Consider the following 20,840-nt stretch of genomic DNA (forward strand, 5'->3'; position numbering starts at 1 on the left):
TCTGGGGCGTGGGAGCCCTGGGGCGGCTCCGTTGGTTGCTCCCGGCGGTCGCCGCCGCCGCCAGATTCGCCGCGGAGCGTGGTCAGCTCGGTCTCGCCGAGGGAGGAAGGGAGCTCCCCTGTGCAGGCCGAGATTGGGTCGTCGTGGTCGGGCGCTGGGCCGGGGGTGGGCCTTGCGGCTGAAGAGCCGGAGCATCCCCTCCTGCTTCTGGGGCCACCGCTTAGTGGGCTGAGCGGGCCGCCTGGGGACCTGGTGGCTCGGCCCATGCGACAGGAGGCGGCCCAGTACGAGGGCCCAAGGTGGCTGTGGTTGGCCAAGGGGTGCACCACTCCATCATTAGGGTTCCCTGCGCGTCCGGGAGAGGTAAGTAGGTTTCGGTCGCTTGCCCGCACCCTCTATCGCTTACCTGCGCCGCCGCCGCTCTCAAGATCTTTCGCAGCGGTGGTGATGGAGCGGTACGGAGGGGAGGGGAGCGGGGGTGACGGGCGCAACAAGAGGCGCTTTGGTGGCTATGGTGATGGGGATGGGCGTCGACAGGGCGCGGGGCGCCAGGAGGGTGGCCGGCTCGAGCTGGGCCGGCACGACGGCGGCCGGTCGGAGTCGGGCCGGAGAGAGGATGGCTGACAGGACGGGGGCGGCGCGGTCGGCATGATGACGAGTCGCGTCCGTGCTACGGCGAGCTGCGTGCGACCGACTCGGAGAGGGGGGATTGGGGTCCTCCGCCTCCGTGGTGGGAGTGGGAGCAACAGCGGCTCCGCGATGAGGAGGCAGCCCGGGCCAGGGGGCAAGGGCAACTGCAAGCCCCCGCTGGCGGCCGCGGCGGCGGCCGCGGCGGAGGCGGGCAGGCCGGCAGGAACAAGAAGGGGGGAGGGCAGGGAGCACCTCCCAACCCGAAGTTCAAGGGCAAGAACAAGCTCGCGGCCGGGGGTGCCACGGGAGCTGTGGGTGGCGAGTGCTTCCGCTGCGGAAGGGAGGGCCACTTCCAATCTGAGTGCACCAACGAGCCCGTGTGTGTGCCGTGCGGCCGGGAAGGGCATGCGTCGGCCAATTGCCCCACTCGCGCAGCGCCCGATGATGCTCTGCAGCGAGATGGGGCATGCGATCACCGGCGGCGGGTTCTATAACATTGAGGTCGAGCCGCTCGAGGGGTCGGGCCAGGAGGAGAACTTCGAGGCGGTTATCCACTTCGACGTGGCTCCGCTCTCCGCGCTCCAGCTTGCGGACGAGCTCAAGAACCTCCTGGATGGTGCCTGGGACTGGCGGGTGGCGAAGGTCTCGGAGAAGGAATTCTCTGTGCGCTTTCCGTCTAGGGAGACGCTGCGCATGAGCACTCGGAGAGGCAAGATCTACCTTCCGCTGAGCAAGATGGATGTGGACATTCGGGAGGCGTTCGTCAACCCAAGGCCGGGCAAGGCCATGCCGCCGGTGTGGGTGCAGCTCACGGGGCTGCCCGGGGACCTCATGGAGAGGGAGCGCCTCATGGCGGCGCTCACGATGGTCGGCAGGCCGCTCGACGTGGATGAGCTGTCGGTCAAGAAGTGGAAGACGGAGCCGGTTCGGGTGAGGTTCCAATGCCGTTTCCCAGAGCGCATCAAGGGGACGATCGCTCTGTGTGTTAACGGCGAGCCATACACCGTGGGGGTGCAGGCCAAGCTGGGGACTCCGGGGGCAGGGGGCTCCAACCCACCTCGGCCTCCTCCGCCGGGGGATGACGACGATGTTGATGACTTGGGTTCCGAGGACCGGAGCTCGGAGGGTGAGAGGTGGAACCGCCACCGCAAGAACGACAAGACCAAGGCGGCTGCCCCACCGGGGGCACCTGGGACCGGGGCCGGGGGGGAGGCTCGCAGCGCGCGCTCACGGGAGGGGCCCACAGCGCTCCTCCTCTATGGCGTTTCGCGGGGCAGTACGGGTCCAATGTGGACCTCCTCCCGTCGCTTGCCTTGGGGAAGGCGGCTCTCGACTTTGGGGCTACGGCGACTACGGACGTGGACATGCTTGGGGGAGAAGGGGGCACAGTCTTTGGCCCGGAGGAGCTGCCGGCGGCCTCGGGTGAAACGTCCTCGCAGGTGACTGATCCAGTGCACTACTGGCTGCTTGATAGCCCGCTGAAGTCAACCCACGCGGGCCTTGAGGGAGGGCTCGCGGCGTCCAAGGCGCTACCGATCCTGGAGATGGAGGGAGAGATGGGCGACGAGGTGGAGGCACCGCCTGTGCCGCTGCCGGTGGAGGACCTCCGCTCCGCGGTTACGGCCGTGGCTCCCATGGCGCAAGGCAAGAGGACCAAGACGGTGGCCACCATCGCGCCCACCAAGATGATCAAGAAGAAGGCGCCGACCTCGTCGATCAGGAAGAGCTCCCGCAACGGCGGGGCGGCGGCGGCCTCGGCCATGGAGAAGGCGCAGAAGCTGGCGGCGGAGCGCAACCTCGACCCGGCCACGGCAGGTACGGACCCGGACGACTTCTCTATCCTTGATGCTAGATCAGATCAACAGATAGGCGCGGTTCTTTCGGATAGCTGCATTCTTTTTGTGCCATCGGCGGGGACGCCGATGGAGGCCATCTCGTTACTTCACGCGAAGGAGGAGGCACAGGCGGCGCTTGCCAGGGTGGCGGCGAGCCAAGCTAGGGAGCTTGAGGCCAGGGAGGCTCGCGCTGACGGGGATGGGGTCCGGACCGCCGCCGGGGAGGCGGAGTCACCGGATGCCATGGCTGGCCTGAACCATGACGGCGGCCAGGGCCAGTCACCGCCCGTCGGACGGACTTCGGAGCGCTCGTCGGAGGAGTCGGACGCTGAGGCCAGGGAGGCCACTCGCTCGGGTGCCAGACCCGCGCGCAAGAGAGGGAGGCGGTCCACCCTGACTATGCGTAAAGGGAGCGGTAAAGGGAAGAGCGGCAAATGAGGGCCTTGATCTATAATATCCGCGGGTTCGGTGAGCAGGGGCGCCGGACACAGCTGAAATCGTACATCCGGGGGGAAAGGGTGGACATTATTGGCCTACAGGAGACCATCAAAGCCGATTTTTCGATGGCAGAGCTGCGAAGTTTGGAATTTGGCGGCCAGTTCGCTTGGAACTGGCTGCCGGCGGAGGGCCACTCCGGGGGGATGCTTCTGGGATTCCGCGATGAGTGTTTTGATGTCGGTGCTTGGAGGCAGGGGACCTTCTTCATCTCGGCTACCATCCTACAGAGGAAGAACAACATGAAGTGGTGTTTCTTCCTTGTGTATGGTCCGGCGGATCATCGCCGTACGGAGGAGTTTCTGGGAGAGCTCACCCAGGCGGTGGCTGGGTGCGAATACCCGGTAGTTATCGGGGGGGATTTCAACCTCATCCGGACCGCTGATGAGAAGAATAATGATAACATTAACTGGGCGCGGGTGAGACGGTTTAACGAGGCCATAGCGGCAATGGCTCTTCGGGAGTTGGAGCGGACAGGGGCTCGCTTCACTTGGACCAACAAACGCCTTACGCCGACTAGGTGTGTCCTTGACCGGGTGTTGGTCGCGCCGGCTTGGGAGGCGGCGTTCCCTCTGTGCTCGCTTACTGCGATTACAAGGATTGGTTCTGACCATACACCGCTCCTCCTATCTTCGGGCGAAGAGACAAGGCGAGTGCCGCCGAGGTTCTTCTTCCAGACTTGGTGGTTTGGTGTTCCGGGGTTTGGGGACCTCTTGAAGGAGAAGTTGGGCAGCTACATCACGGGAATGGGCCCACATAGGTGCTACATTGAGCTTTGGCAGTGTGTGGCCCGCAACACTCGGCAATTCCTCAAGGGGTGGGGGGCCAACCTGGGCAAAGAGAAGAGGGATTTCAGGGAAAATCTCCTCCTCCAGGTCACCCAGCTGGATAGGGTGGCCGATGCCTCAGGCCTTGATGAGGAGGGTTGGGCGCTTAGATACCACCTCGAAGATCAACTTTCGGCCTTAGACAGGGCGGACGAGGAGTATTGGCGCCAACGTAGTCGGGTGCAGTGGACGCTCAAAGGGGATTCTTGCACGGCGTACTTTCATGCCATTGCGAATGAGCGCCGACGGAAGTGCTCGATCCCTAGGCTGATCACGGACCAAGGGGAGGTCCATGAGCAGCGGGAGCTCATGGAACACATCTACCTGTTCTACCAGGGGCTTATGGGATCGGAGGGGGAGACCAGGAGGTTTACCCTGGGACAGCACCTTTGGGAGGGGAACCAAAGGGTGTCTCCGGAGGAAAATCGGGACCTCGAGCTGACTTTTACTGCGGACGAGCTGGACGAGGTGCTAGCGGGCATGAAGCAGGACTCGGCGCCGGGCCCCGATGGTCTCCCGGTGCTTTTCTTCAAAAAGTTCTGGGGAACTCTTCGAGGACCGATTCTGCAGATCCTCAATGATTTTGCCCTAGGGAGGGTTGACGTGGCGCGTCTTAACTACGGGATTATCACCCTGATCCCCAAGGTGAAAGGGGCTGAGAACATCCGTCAGTTTAGGCCTATTACGCTCATCAATGTCATCTTTAAGTTTGTGGCCAAGGCTTACGCTACTAGGCTAGCTCCGGTGGCACATAGGGTTATCGATCGTTGTCAATCCGCTTTCATTAGAGGGCGATGCCTACATGAGGGGGATCTTGCTTTACATGAGATTGTGCACGAGCTACACGTCAGGAAGCAAAAGGGCTTGCTCCTGAAGCTGGACTTCGAGAAGGCTTACGACAGGGTCAACTGGGACTTTCTGCAGGAGATTCTCCTGAGAAAGGGGTTCTCCGCAATGATGGTCCATCGTTTGATGCAGCTGGTCAGGGGTGGCCAAACTGCGATCAATGTCAATGGGGAAATAGGGCATTTCTTCCGGAACAAGCGCGGGGTGAGACAAGGGGACCCACTCTCGCCGATTCTATTTGACTTCCTGGTGGATGGCCTGGCGGCTATCATCACCAAGGCCAACTCCGCTGGCCATGTCAGGGGTCTGGTGTCACACCTCATCCCAGGGGGGGTGACTCCATTGCAGTACGCGGACGACACCATGATCTTGGTGGAACCCACAGGGGTGGGTATTGCCAATCTGAAGACCCTGCTCCTATGTTTTGAGAACATGTCGGGTCTGAAGATCAATTTTGACAAGAGTGAGGTTGTGGTCATGGGGGTCTCCGGGACTACCCAACAAAGGGTGGCCAACCTTCTCAATTGTCGCCTGGGCAAGTTCCCGATTAAGTATCTTGGACTACCTATTAGCGATAGACCGCTTAGGGTAGCGGACTGGGGCTTCCTCCCGGAGGTCGTGGCTCATAGGGTCGAACCATGGCAGGGGTTGTACACGGGGCAGCGGGGCGCCTGGAGCTTACCAACTCCTGCCTGTCTAGCCTGCCTTTGTTCGCAATGAGCATGTACCTGCTCCATGACGGCACACATAAGGCTATGGATAGACCGCGCACACGCTTCTTTTGGGAGGGCGTGGGCGACAAACGCAAGTACCACATGGTGGACTGGGCCACGGTTTGTAAACCCAAGGTGCTGGGGGGCCTTGGGGTGATGAACACCAAGTCCATGAATATCGCCCTAATGGTGAAATGGATTTGGAAGCTCTATCAAGGAGCGGAAGGTCTTTGGGCAGACTTGATCAGGGCGAAGTACCTGCGAGGTAGGGATCTCTATGCAGGGGAGGTACCAACTCATGGCTCACAGTTTTGGAATGCGATACAAAAGGTCAAATGGCATTTCAAGCTGGGGGCAAAACATAGGGTTCGAAACGGGAGAAGAACTTATTTCTGGACGAGACTGGTGGACGGGCAACGGACCTCTTAGGGCGAGATTTCCCAGACTCTTCAGCTGCTGTGAGTCGCCTTTCATCACCGTCCATGGAGCAAGGGTGCTCGATGGGGTGCCAGGGGAATGGCGCCTCCGCTTCAGGCGACAATTTGGCCTGGCCGAAACTGTGGAGTGGGACAACTTGTGCAGGGAGGTACAGGGACTGCCTACTAGCACGGAAGACGACGAGGTCTCATGGGCCTTGGAGCCTTCCGGTTTATACTCCACTTCCTCGGTTTATGCTAGGCTGGCGCAAGGGGCGGCGACCGCATCGTTCAAAGATGTGTGGAGAACCAGAGTACCACCAAAGATTAAGGTGTTCCTCTGGCAATTGATCCGTGGGCGGCTGCCCTCGGGAGAGCAGTTGCTTAAGCGGCATGGTCCTTCCATTGGAACGTGTGCGCTTTGCGGGGCCTGGGAGGACTGCAACCACATCTTCTTCACCTGCCCATCCGCAAGACTTATGTGGGCTGGGGTGAGGGAGCTCCTCTCGTGTGACTGGAACCCGGCGAGGCGGGGGACTTCATCGCACTCTCTCAGGGATTGTCTAACCCCCTCCGTAGGCTAGCTTGGTTCACGTTTGCGGCTCAATGCTGGACGCTTTGGAACATACGTAATAAGCTAGCCATAGAGGGAAGGCTGATCGGCAACCCGGCTGACATCTTCTACCAATTGTCTTTACATATGCAGTGTTGGAGGGTTCTGGTCAGACCGAGGGACAGGGACTTGCTGGACTTCGCGGTGGGAGGCGTCAGGAGGCTCTACGCTCGGACGCGGTCTGAGGCGACATGAGGACGACATCTCGACCGTGATCATCTACGATGACCTTTGGGGCATGCGATGGGCCCGAGATGTGGATGCTCTGTCATGTTATGTATCGCTGGGAGCTGATTGTGTGGGCTTGTCTCAGAACATCTAGTATCATTTGTGTGTGCGGTGTGGTGTTGTACCGAACCTTACCTATGTGTGGCTTTATATATAAAGCTGGGCCGGAGGGCCTTCTATTTAAAAAATTGGTCTGGGTGCTTATAATGTCATACTAGAACCGGATTGGTTCAAAAATCACAGTCGTAGAAGCATGTCGACTGGGATAAAAGGACAATGTGTGTTACTGATCAACGAAAGGATGTGTTCCTCAAAGGAGTGGGCTCTACAGCTACTAACAATCTCTAAAATTCAGTGTTATGCCATGATTAAGCAATGATCAGCAATGGCAGGTTTCCAGCTGTTCTCAGTTTGACACAGATATGGAAGTCAGTAGTGAACTAGTGATGCAGAAATTCCACGGAGGGAGTACCTCCTAAGAGTTCTTGTGATCATAGGATCGATCTTATTACTCGTGCAAGACCTGTAAATATTTGAGCTTATAGACATAGATGTTGGATAATTAGGCACAATTTCCATGATTAATTCCAGAATATAAAACATGATGACAACAACTACTAACATGTGAAACTCGAACATACTAGATGCATTAATCAACATGAGTAGCAGCGAGCACAAACGAGTAAAGCACCCATCGCTAAACGGATCGAGATATGTCGCACGTACCGATCTGGTGGTGGTGGCGGTGGAGGTGTAGCAGATGATGTCACAGCAGTAACGTTGTTGATGACAACGTTGTTGACGACGGGGACGACGGGTCGAAGTAGACGGCGTTGAAGACGACGGTAGGCAGCACCGCCCGACTTGGACGGAAGGCGACCCGTGATGAAGAGCTTGAGCAGTCGCGCCGAGCGCTTCCCAAAAACCTAATTCGCCCTCTCCCGTACAGGATCGCAAGGACGAGTGGTTCCGGAGACCTGCTCTCCCGTTCGCCGATGCACGTCGGCTCGCGGGATGGAGTAGGCTACGATGGCGGCGCAAGCAGAGAGAGGTGGAAACCCTAACTCGTGTATTAGATATTATTCTGCGGTAGCCGGGCAAGAGATTATATAGGCTCGGGAAACCCTAGGCAACGTGGGCCACGCCCACGTCGCACGAACGTTTCGAGTCGGTTACAGATAGCCCACGATCCGGGAGCGACCCGAACCGACTAACTGCGACGCGTCCGTCTAGGACTCTGTTCGTTTTCCTGAGCTGCAAAAAGTAAGGAAAGTCTCGGCTCGAGGCTCAATCCACTCACCACGAGCGCGGCGCGCGTCGTGACGTGTCGAGTCGAGACGAGACGAGCGAGCGAGGAGGAGGAGGAGCGCGCGTGTAGCACTCCTATTCTCACTCACTTACTAGTGGTGGAACAACCCACCTTATAAGGTGGTCTAACTTCCTCCCAACTTTCCATGTGGGACTAAACTTCCCACCTCTTGCCACTCCCTAGTGAGCTGCCACCAACTTGGGCTCAAACTCACAAGGCTGCCACTATGTGGGCTTTGAGATTTATAGGAAAAACTGAAATCTAATTTGGGCCACTAAAAATGGGCCCAATATTTCAACAATCCCCCACCAGATCTCAAATCCCCATTTAGAGATTTACCAATACTCGCTGCTTGTTTATATACCGAGTGTTTCAGCGGAGACTGTTAAGTTGAACTTCCGCCTAGAACCTTAAGCTACATCCACTCACACTTGAACAATGGACTAAGCCTTGAATTGCAAGTTTTGCGTGAACATGGTTTCACTCAAAGTCATGACCAAGTACATGGCTGCCGGTAGCCTACCCCGCGGGTGAAGCATATGCGTCATACTTCATGGTCTCTTCATGAGTTTACTAGAGATCACCCAAATCTCATAGATTGCGACGTTTAACAATCGGACTCATATAGGTGTGTTATTTCAAGAATGCTCGTAGGACAGCATCTTTGCTAAAATAGCCAACATAAACACATTAAGGCTTGTTGCCAACCTGCCTTACAGACAAGCGAGAGTTGTGCATCTTCACATAGAGAGGGTTACATAATACTCTCCTCAATTAAACCACTAGTTTGTTCTTCCCGGGTCCTAATTCACGGGATCTCCGATCACAAAGGTTGGGTTACCACTATGGCGTAACATCAACGGGTCTCAAACCCATCTCCCTCGATGCACTTTCTATCACATTACGTGATAGTCCCTTTGTAAAGGGATCTGCCGGGTTTTTGTCCGTTTGAATATATGTAACAGTTATCACTCCGGAGTTTCGCAATTTCCCGACGGACTTCAAACGTCTCTTGACGTGTCTTGATGACTTCGCGTTATCCTTAGAATTGTTCACTTTGACAATTACAGTTTGATTGTCACAATTCAAAAGGATTGCCGGAACAGGTTTTTCAACCACGAGCAAGTCCATCAAGAGCTCACGCAACCATTCCGATTCAACGGTGGTTGTGTCTAAAGCGAGTAAGTTCCGCTTCCATAGTTGACCTCGTCAATATGGTTTGCTTACAAGATCTCCATGACATCTGCGCCACCTCCAAAGGTAAATACATACCCACTTGTGGCGTACGGATCAGCTACATCCGAGATCCAATTCGAATCACTATATCCTTCAAGCACGGCTGGGTGCCCTGAATAGTGAATCCCATAACTCATTGTACCACATAGGTAGCGCATGACCCTATCAAGTGCATGCCAATGATCGGTACCGGGTTTGACATGAACCTACTCAACTTGCTAACGGCAAAAGAGATGTCCGGTCTAGTCGCGCTCGCTAAGTACATGAGTGAGCCAACAATGCGAGAGTATCTCGGTTGATCTACGGCAATCCTCCGGTTCTTGCGTAATGTCTGCACCGGGATCATAAGGTGTTGGAGAAGACTTGCTATCAATATAGCCGAACCGGCTCAAGATCTTCTCAACATAATGGGATTGCGTTAGAGTAATCCCACTCTCATTCTTAATAAGCTTGATGTTCAGAATTACATCGGCTTCTCCCGGATCTTTCATATCAAAGCACTTTGACAAGAAAGACTTGACCTCGTGTATTACTTTCATGCTTGTACCAAATATCAGAATATCATCCACATACAAACACGAGTATAACACCTTCGCCCCCACCATGGCGATAGTAAACACACTTGTCGGCCTCATTGACAACAAAGCCTACGAGAAGTCAAAGTTACGTCAAACTTCTCATGCCATTGCTTAGGTGCTTGTTTCAAGCCATATAAAGATTTCAGCAACTTGCACACCTTTCTTTCTTCACCTTTTACTACGAACCCATCGAGGCTGATCCATATAGATTTCCTCTTCCAACTCTCCATTAAGAAAAGCTGTCTTTACGTCCATTTGATGAACGATAAGACCATAGGAGGCAGCCATGGACAGTAGTACTCGAATGGTGGTAAGTCTAGCGACAGGTGAATAGGTGTCGAAGTAATCTTCGCCTTCTCTCTGTGTGTAGCCTTTAGCTACAAGCCGCGCCTTGTACTTCTCAATAGTACCGTCAGGTCTTAGCTTCTTCTTGAACACCCATTTGCAGCCCACGAGGCTTGCATCCATGGGGTCGTTCGATAGCTCCCAAGTTCCATTAGAAAGAATCGAGTCCATCTCGTTATGGACAGCTTCTTTCCAGTCATCTGCATCTGGAGATGCATATGCCTCTGTAATGGACGTGGGAGTATCATCCACAAGGTACACAATGAAATCATCACCAAAGGATTTTTCAATCCTTCGTCTCTTGCTCCGTTTAGGAGCTTCATTGTCATCCTTCTCAGTAACATTCTCATGTGATTGTTCAAAATACTCATTAGATGTACTAGATTCAGGAACTATCTCAGTAGAAATTCTAGCAATGCTATGCATATCTTTCATAGGAAACATATTCTCAAAGAATGTTGCATCACGAGATTCCATAATAGTATCAACATGCATATCGGGTACTTCGATTGAACTACTAAAAATCTATAGCCTACACTCCGCGGAGCATAACCTAGAAAGATACAATCCACTTGTCTTTGGTCAGAGTTTGCGCTTCTTAGTAATTGGAATATTGACTTTCGCCAAACATCCCCATGTGCGCAAATACGAAAGTGATGGTTTTCTCCCGGACCACTCCTCGTAAGGGGTTTTATCTTTATTCTTGTTAGGAACTCTATTCGGGACATGACATGAAGTCAACAAAGCCTCCCCCCACCATGCCTTTGATAAACCAGCGATGGCTAACATGGAATTCACCAAGTCGGTCAGCGTGCGGTTTTCCTCTCGGCAACCCCGTTTGATTGGGGCGAATAGGGAGGCGTCCTCTCATGAATAATACCATGTTCCTCACAGAATTCATCAAAGATTTTAGGAAAATACTCGCCACCACGATCCGACCTAAGACGCTTGATCTTTCTCTCTAGTTGATTTTCAACTTCGGCCTTATAAATTTTAAAGTAGTCTTGTCGTGGATGTGACCACGGCAGATGCTACAGGGGGTAGCACTTCGTTGATGCGAGGGGAAGGGAACATCACCATCTACGGGTCGAGGTGCAAGAGACGCAAGGGTTTTACCCAGGTTCAGCCCCTCCGGAGAGTAAAAGGCCTACGTCCTGCTAGATCTTTATTGCTCAGTGGGGAATTACAATGGGGGGGCTCGGCCGGCGACTACTCCGGGAGCTTACAAAGGGAGATTGGATCTTCAATGAAGTGTCCTCTAGGGTTTAAGCTCGGGGGTTTATATAGACACCCCCGACTTAGGGTTACATGGCGATAACTCCAAATCATATTCGTTGCTACTAATCCGGGATTCGTTAACCCCCTAGCAAGTAATCTTCTAATCCGGTCGCACAGATCTTCTCCTTAGAATCGCGGCCCAGTCGCCTTTGGGCCCAGTCGCTTGGGCGACTGGCAGTCCACCCGGGCCTTCGTCTTCACGGCGAGTGGGACTGGCGACCCACCCCCTATGGGCATATCCCCATCAGTAGTCCCCGAGCGCGGTGGTGATGAAGCGTAGATTTATGGCAAGTCTTGGAGAGGCGCAGTCATAGGTCAAGTTGAATCGCCTCCGGGCTCCTGAAGATAAAGTTGCTGAATTGGCGCCAGTCTCTAATAACCAGGCCTTGATCAGTCAGTCGGCGTAGGACAGTCGGCGTCTGCCAGTCGTCGTGGGCCAATCGGCGTATGACAGTCGGCGCTAGCCAGTCGTCGTGGGCCAGTCGGCGCGCATTTACCATGAAGACACGTGGAGGAGCCAACGGCTGGATTTCACGTTGACCGAGGCGTGAGCCACTTGCATGCTGTTTGACCGTTGGGCCTGACGTGACCGCTAACGGCTAGTTTAACGGCTACTCAGCCGGAACCGGCGCGGATCTCGACCGTTGATTGTGGGGCGGCGATTTCGGGACGAGTTAACGAACAGATTTCATCCTTAATCTGGGCGAGTGCGGGTGGTATAAAGGATCACCCCTGGGATTAGGGTTCGTCACTCCTCCGCACTCTTCTCCCATCCTCTTCCCATCTCACCTTCATTCCAAACTCCAGACGTATCCATGGCGACGAAGGGCTGGGGCAAGTCGAAGGTCACGCGGGAGTCTCTCCTCCCGTACGTTGCGTCCGGCGTCATCCCCGAGTTCAACAAGGAGCGGTGGCGTGTTCCGCCGGCGAACGAGGTGGAGCCCCTCCCGCGGCCTGGAGAGTTCGTGCTCTTCCTGAGCTTCCTTGATCGCGGGTTCGCTCTCCCCACCTCCGATTTCTTCCGGCAGCTGCTGGCCTTTTACAGCATCAAGGTCTCCGACCTCGGTCCGCACAGCGTCCAACAGATTTCTCTGTTCGTGGCGTTGTGCGAATGCTATTTGGGCTGTCCGCCATACTTCCCGCTGTGGGTGTCCATCTTCCACGGGGCGGGCGACTCGGGCCAACAAGAACAGCGAAGCTCTCATCCCGAACGGCGGGATCACCTTCCAAGTGAAGTCCGGGGAGAGCTTCATCGACATGGCGCTTCCCAAGAAGGCGCAGTCACTGTGGCGCCGCTTCTGGTTTTATGCCAAGGAGTACACTCCTCCCGGCGAGGTCTGCATTCCTCAGTACAGCCCCGAGCCAAGCGTCCCGCGGCGCCTTAACGTCCGGTCGCTACCGCGCGAGCAGGAGGAGGTGGTGAAGGAGATGCGCCAAGCGATCCAGGCGCTGAAGGATAATGGCCTGACGGCGGTTGATATGTACAACTGCTGGCTTGGTCGGCGGCTGATCCCCTTGCGGTGCCGGGCTCACCCCATGTGGGAGTACCGGGGGCAAAACGACTGCACCCGGTCGACAGCGACTGAGTGGGACGAGGGCGAGTACCGGAAGGCGCTCGCCAAGGTTACTGATGTCTACGTTCCCCCTCCTTTCCTGTAGACAGTGTTGGGCCTCCAAGAGCAGAGGTTTGTAGAACAGCAGCAAGTTTCCCTTAAGTGGATACCCAAGGTTTATCGAACTCAGGGAGGAAGAGGTCAAAGATATCCCTCTCATGCAACCCTGCAACCACAAAGCAAGAAGTCTCTTGTGTCCCCAACACACCAAATAGGTGCACTAGTTCGGCGAAGAGATAGTGAAATACAGGTGGTATAAATAAGTATGAGCAGTAGCAACGGTGCCAGAAAAGTGCTTGGTGTGTAGTTGATGGTGGTGGTATTGCAGCAGTAGTAACGCGATGAAACGATAAACAGACGTAGTAACTCAGCGGTAGTAATGCAACGGTAGTAAACAAGCGTAGTAAACAAACGGTAGTAACTCAGCGGTATTTAGGAACAAGGCCTAGGGATTACACTTTCACTAGTGGACACTCTCAACATTGATCACATAACAGAATAGATAAATGCATACTCTACACTTTTGTTGGATGATGAACACATTGCGTAGGATTACACGAACCCTCAATGCCGGAGTTAACAAGCTCCACAATAATGCTCATGTTTTAGTAACCTTAAGTGTAAGATAGATCAACGCTACTAAACCAAGTACTAGCATAGCATGCACACTGTCACCTTCATGCATATGTAGGAGGAATAGATCACATCAATATTATCATAGCAATAGTTAACTCCATAATCTACAAGAGATCATGATCATAGCATAAACCAAGTACTAACACGGTGCACGCACTGTCACCTTTGCACACATGCAGGAGGAATAAAACTACTTTAATAACACATCACTAGAGTAGCACATAGATAAATTGTGATACAACATGTTGCAATCTTAAAGAGATATAAATAAGCACCTCACTATGCCATTCAATGAGTAAGTATTCGTGAAATCTAGCCTAAGAGACCCACACGGTGCACACACTTGTCACCTTTACACACGTGGGACGAGGAGTCTCCGGAGATCACATAAGTAAAACTCACTTGACTAGCATAATGACATCTAGATTACAAGCATCATCATATGAATCTCAATCATGTAGGGCAGCTCATGAGATTATTGTATTGAAACACATAGGAGAGAGATGAACCACATAGCTACCGGTACAGCCCCGAGCCTCGATGGAGAACTACTCCCTCCTCATGGGAGCAGCAGCGGTGATGAAGATGGCGGTGGAGATGGCAGCGGTGTCGATGGAGAAGCCTTCCGGGGGCACTTCCCCGCTCCGGCAGGGTGCCGGAACGAGATCCTGTCCCCGGATCTTGGCTTCGCGATGGCGGCGGCTCGGCGGGTTTACGTGGGTTTCGTCGATTGGTATCGGGTTTTCTGATCCAGGGGCTTCTTATAGGCGAAGAGGCGGCGCAGGAGGGCTGACAGGGGGGCCACACCATAGGGCGGCGCGGCCAGGGCCTGGGCCGCGCCGGCCTAGGGTCTGGGGGCCCAGTGCCCCCCCTCTGGTCCCTCTCGTGTGTTCTGGATGCTTCCGGGGATTCTAAGATCTTTGGCGTTGATTTCGTCCGATTCCGAGAATATTTCGTTACTAGGATTTCTGAAACCAAAAACAGCAGAAAACAGGAGCCGGCACTTCGGCATCTTGTTAATAGGTTAGTTCCAGAAAATGCACGAATATGACATAAAGTGTGCATATAACATGTAGATAACATCAATAATGTGGCATGAAACACAAGAAATTATCGATACGTTGGAGACGTATCAGCATCCCCAAGCTTAGTTCTGCTCGTTCCGAGCAGGTAAAACGATAACAAAGATAATTTCTGGAGTGACATGCCATCATAAACTTGATCATACTATTTGTAAAGCATATGTAGTGAATGCAGCGATCAAAACAATGTATATGACATGGGTAAACAAGTGAATCATAAAGCAAAGACTTTTCATGAATAGCACTTCAAGACAAGCATCAATAAGTCTTGCATAAGAGTTAACTCATAAAGCAATAATTCAAAGTAGAGGCATTGAAGCAACACAAAGGAAGATGAAGTTTCAGCGGTTGCTTTCAACTTATAACATGTATATCTCATGGATAATTGTCAATGCAAAGCAATATAACAAATGCAATATGCAAATATGTAAGAATCAATGCACGAGTTCACACAAGTGTTTGCTTCTTGAGGTGGAGAGAAATAGGTGAACTGACTCAACAATAAAAGTAAAAGAATGGTCCTTCATAGAGGAAAGCATCGATTGCTATATTTGTGCTAGAGCTTTGATTTTGAAAACATAAAGAGAGCATAAAAATAAAGTTTTGAGAGGTGTATGTTGTTGTCAACGAATGGTAGCGGGTACTCTAACCCCCTTGCCGGACAAACCTTCAAAGAGCGGCTCCCATTTTATTTTATTTTTGGATGGCACTCCTTCCAACCTTTCTTTCACAAACCATGGCTAACCGAATCCTCGGGTGCACGCCAACAATCTCATACCATGAAGGAGTACCTTTTTATTTTAGTTTTATTATGATGACACTCCTCCCAACCTTTGCTTACACAAGCCATGGCTAACAGAATCCTTCGGGTGCCGTCCAACAATCACATACCATGGAGGAGTGTCTATTTTTAGTTTGTTAATTTGGGACTGGGAATCCCATTGCCAGCTCTTTTTGCAAAATTATTGGATAAGCGGATGAAGCCACTAGTCCATTGGTGAAAGTTGCCCAACAAGATTGAAAGATAAACACCACATACTTCCTCATGAGCTATAAAACATTGACACAAATAAGAGGTAATAAATTTTGAATTGTTTAAAGGTAGCACTCAAGCAATTTACTTTGGAATGGCGGAGAAATACCATGTAGTAGGTAGGTATGGTGGACACAAATGGCATAGTGTTGGCTCAAGTATTTGGATGCATGAGAAGTATTCCCTCTCGATACAAGGTTTAGGCTAGCAAGGCTTGTTTGAGGCAAACACAAGGATGAACTAGTACAGCAAAACTCACATAAAAGACATATTACAAGCATTATAAGACTATACATCGTCTTCCTTGTTGTTCAAACACCTTACTAGAAATTATCTAGACCTTAGAGAGACCAATTATGCAAACCAAATTTTAGCATGCTCTATGTATTTCTTCATTAATGGGTGCAAAGTATATGATGCAAGAGCTTAAACATGAGCACAACAATTGCCAAGTATCACATTACCCAAGACATTTATAGCAATTACTACATGTATCATTTTCCAATTCCAACCATATAACAATTTAACGAAGAGGAAACTTCGCCATGAATATTATGAGCTAAGAACACATGTGTTCATATGAACCAGCGGAGCGTGTCTCTCTCCCACACAAGCATGATGTAATCCAATTTATTCAAACAAAAACAAAAATAGAAACAAACAAACAAACGCTCCAAGAAAAAGCACATAAGATGTGATGGAATAAAAATATAGTTTCAGGGGAGGAACCTGATAATGTTGTCGATGAAGAAGGGGATGCCTTGGGCATCCCCAAGCTTAGACGCTTGAGTCTTCTTGATATATGCAGGGGTGAACCACCGGGTGCATCCCCAAGCTTAGAGCTTTCACTCTTCTTGATCATAGTATATCATCCTCCTCTCTTGACCCTTGAAAACTTCCTCCACACCAAACTCGAAACAACTCATTAGAGGGTTAGTGGACAATATAAATTAACATGTTCAGAGGTGACACAATCATTCTTAACACTTCTGGACATTGCATAATGCTACTGGACATTAATGGATCAAAGAAATTCATCCAACATAGCAAAAGAGGCAATGCGAAATAAAAGGCAGAATCTGTCAAAACAGAACAGTCCGTAAAGATGGATTTTATTAGGCCACCAGACCTGCTCAAACGAAAATGCTCAAATTGAATGAAAGTTGAGTACATATCTGAGGATCATGCTCGTAAATTGGCATAATTTTCTGAGCTTCCTGCAGGGCAGTGGGCTCAGATTCGTGACAGCAAAGAAATCTGGAACTGCGCAGTAATCCAAATCTAGTACTTACTTTTCTATCAACGGCTTAACTTGGCACAACAAAACTCAAAACTAAGATAAGGAGAGGTTGCTACAGTAGTAAACAACTTCCAAGACACAAATATAAAACAAAGTACTGTAGCAAAATAGCACATGGGTTATCTCCCAAGAAGTTCTTTTCTTTTTAGCCATTAAGATGGGCTCAGCAGTTTTAATGATGCACTCGCAAGAGATAGTATGTGAAGCAAAAGAGAGCATCAAGAGGCAAATTCAAAACACATTTAAGTCTAACATGCTTCCTATGCATAGGAATCTTGTAAATAAACAAGTTCATGAAGAGCAAAGTAACAAGCATAGGAAGATAAAACAAGTGTAGCATAAAAAATTTCAGCAAATAGAGAGGTGTTTTAGTAACATGAAAATTTCTACAACCATATTTTCCTCTCTCATAATAACTTTCAGTAGCATCATGAGCAAACTCAACAATATAACTATCACATAAAGCATTCTTATTATTCTCATCAAGTGTAGGAGGCATAGTATAATCACAGAAAATTTTCTCCTCAATGCTTGGGGGACTAAAAATATCATGCAAACCAGCTTCCCCAAGCTTAGAACTTTCTATATTATTGTCAACAATGGTGTTCAAAGCGTTCATACTAATATTACTACCAGCATGCAAAGAAGATTTCATAGGTTTTTTAATTTTCGCATCAAACAATCCATGTTTTAAATCAGGAAATAGAACAAGAAGCTCATTGTTGTCCATTATGCCAAACTAGTGTAAACAAGAAACAAAAAGATGCAATTGCAGGATCTAAAGGAAATAGCTTTGAGCACACACACAACGGCGCCGGAAAAATACTTTACCGAGACCGTAGTATGAGAGCCTTTTACCTTTCCTCCCCGGCAACGGCGCCGAGAAAAGTGCTTGATGTCTACGGGAGCTTCTATTCTTGTAGACGGTGTTGGGCCTCCAAGAGCGAGAGGTTTGTAGAACAGCGAGCAAGTTTCCCTTAAGTGGATACCCAAGGTTTATCGAACTCGGGGAGGAAGAGGTCAAAGATATCCCTCTCATGCAACCCTGCAACCACAAAGCAAGAAGTCTCTTGTGTCCCCAACACACCTAATAGGTGCACTAGTTCGGCGAAGAGATAGTGAAATACGGGTGGTATAAATAAGTATGAGCAGTAGCAACGGTGCCGAGAAAAGTGCTTGGCGTGTAGTTGATGGTGGTGGTATTGCAGCAGAGTAACGCATAGAAACGATAAACAGCGAGTAGTAACTAAGCGAGTAGTAACGCAGCGGTAGTAAACAAGCAGTAGTAACTCGGCGGTATTTAGGAACAAGGCCTAGGGATTACACTTTCACTAGTGGACACTCTCAACATTGATCACATAACGGAATAGATAAATGCATACTCTACACTTTTGTTGGATGATGAACACATTGCGTAGGATTACACGAACCCTCAATGCCGGAGTTAACAAGCTCCACAATAATGCTCATGTTTAAGTAACCTTTAGTGTAAGATAGATCAACGCTACTAAACCAAGTACTAGCATAGCATGCACACTTGTCACCTTCATGCATATGTAGGAGGAATAGATCACATCAATATTATCATAGCAATAGTTAACTCCATAATCTACAAGAGATCATGATCATAGCATAAACCAAGTACTAACACGGTGCACGCACTCGTCACCTTTGCACACATGCAGGAGGAATAAAACTACTTTAATAACACATCACTAGAGTAGCACATAGATAAATTGTGATACAACATGTTGCAATCTTAAAGAGATATAAATAAGCACCTCACTATGCCATTCAATGAGTAAGTATTCTGTGAAATCTAGCCTAAGAGACCCACACGGTGCACACACTGGTCACCTTTACACACGTGGGACGAGGAGTCTCCGGAGATCACATAAGTAAAACTCACTTGACTAGCATAATGACATCTAGATTACAAGCATCATCATATGAATCTCAATCATGTAAGGCAGCTCATGAGATTATTGTATTGACACACATAGGAGAGAGATGAACCACATAGCTACCGGTACAGCCCCGAGCCTCGATGGAGAACTACTCCCTCCTCATGGGAGCAGCGGCGGTGATGAAGATGGCGGTGGAGATGGCAGCGGTGTCGATGGAGAAGCCTTCCGGGGGCACTTCCCCGCTCCGGCGGGGTGCCGGAACAGAGATCCTGTCCCCCGGATCTTGGCTTCGCGATGGCGGCGGCTCCGGCGGGTTTACGTGGGTTTCGTCAATTGGTATCGGGTTTTCTGATCCAGGGGCTTCTTATAGGCGAAGAGGCGGCGCCAGGGGGTCGAAGGGGTGGCCAAACCCTAGGGGGCGCGGGCCACCCCTAGGCCGCGCCAGGGTATGGTGTGGTGGGCCTGTGCCCTCCCTCTGGTCCCTCTCGTGTGTTCTGGATGCTTCCGGGGATTCTAAGATCTTTGGCGTTGATTTCGTCCGATTCCGAGAATATTTCGTTACTAGGATTTCTGAACCAAAAACAGCAGAAAACAGGAACTGGCACTTCGGCATCTTGTTAATAGGTTAGTTCCAGAAAATGCACGAATATGACATAAAGTGTGCATAAAACATGTAGATAACATCAATAATGTGGCATGAAACACAAGAAATTATCGATACGTTGGAGACGTATCATGGCGCGGCTCACCGGAGCAGCCGCACCATCCTACCTATTTAAAGTTTGAGAATAGGTCGAGGGCGTTGCGCCCCCAATGCCTCTAATCATTGGCTTTACCTGATAGAACTCGTAATGGGCTCCAGCTATCCCGAGGGAAACTTCGGAGGGAACCAGCTACTAGATGGTTCGATTAGTCTTTCGCCCCTATACCCAAGTCAGACGAACGATTTGCACGTCGGTATCGCTTCGAGCCTCCACCGAGTTTCCTCCGGCTTCGCCCCGCTCGGGCATAGTTCACCATCTTTTGGGTCCCGACGGGCGTGCTCCAACTCGAACCCTTCACGGAAGATCGGGGTCGGCCAGCGGTGCGGCCCGTGAGGGCCTCCCGCTCGTCAGCTTCCTTGCGCATCCCAGGTTTTAGAACCCGTCGACTCGCACGCATGTCAGACTCCTTGGTCCGTGTTTCAAGACGGGTCGGATGGGGAGCCCGCAGGCCGTTGCGGCGCGGTGCCCCGAGGGACACGCCTTTCGGCGCGCGAGTACCGGCCGTGCCGGCGGCGGCCACCGGGGGCACCTAAGGCCCCCGGGCTTTGTCCGCCGGCGCAGCCGACAACAGTCCACGCCCCGAGCCGAGCGGCGGACCAGCAAAAGCCGTTCCGCATACGGCTGGGGCGCATCGCCGGCCCCCATCCGCTTCCCTCCCGGCAATTTCAAGCACTCTTTGACTCTCGTTTCAAAGTCCTATTCATCTTTCCCTCGCGGTACTTGTTCGCTATCGGTCTCTCGCCTGTATTTAGCCTTGGACGGAGTCTACCGCCCGATTTGGGCTGCATTCCCAAACAACCCGACTCGTTGACGGCGCCTCGTGATGCGACAGGGTCCGGGCCGGACGGGGCTCTCACCCTCCCAGGCGCCCCTTTCCAGGGGACTTGGGCTCGGTCCGTCGGCTGAGGACGCCTCTCCAGACTACAATTCGGACGGCACGGCCGCCCGATTCTCAAGCTGGGCTGTTCCCGGTTCGCTCGCCGTTACTAGGGGAATCCTTGTAAGTTTCTTCTCCTCCGCTTATTTATGTGCTTAAATTCAGCGGGTAGTCCCGCCTGACCTGGGGTCGCGGTCGAAGCGTCATGCACTCCGTTAAAAGGGTCCATTGAGGCCATCACGTCGGCTACGTGCCGGAGGCACTTGCGTTTAGTAAAGC

At 51.7% G+C, this 20,840-nt stretch overlaps 1 pseudogene; it reads left to right on the top strand.

The window, feature by feature from the left end:
- Positions 1–20,079: 20,079 nt before the first annotated feature.
- LOC124666054 lies at positions 20,080–20,720 on the top strand (annotated as a pseudogene).
- Positions 20,721–20,840: the final 120 nt, after the last annotated feature.

This window comes from Lolium rigidum, chromosome 6, assembly GCF_022539505.1.
Source record: "Lolium rigidum isolate FL_2022 chromosome 6, APGP_CSIRO_Lrig_0.1, whole genome shotgun sequence".
NCBI lineage: Eukaryota > Viridiplantae > Streptophyta > Magnoliopsida > Poales > Poaceae > Lolium > Lolium rigidum.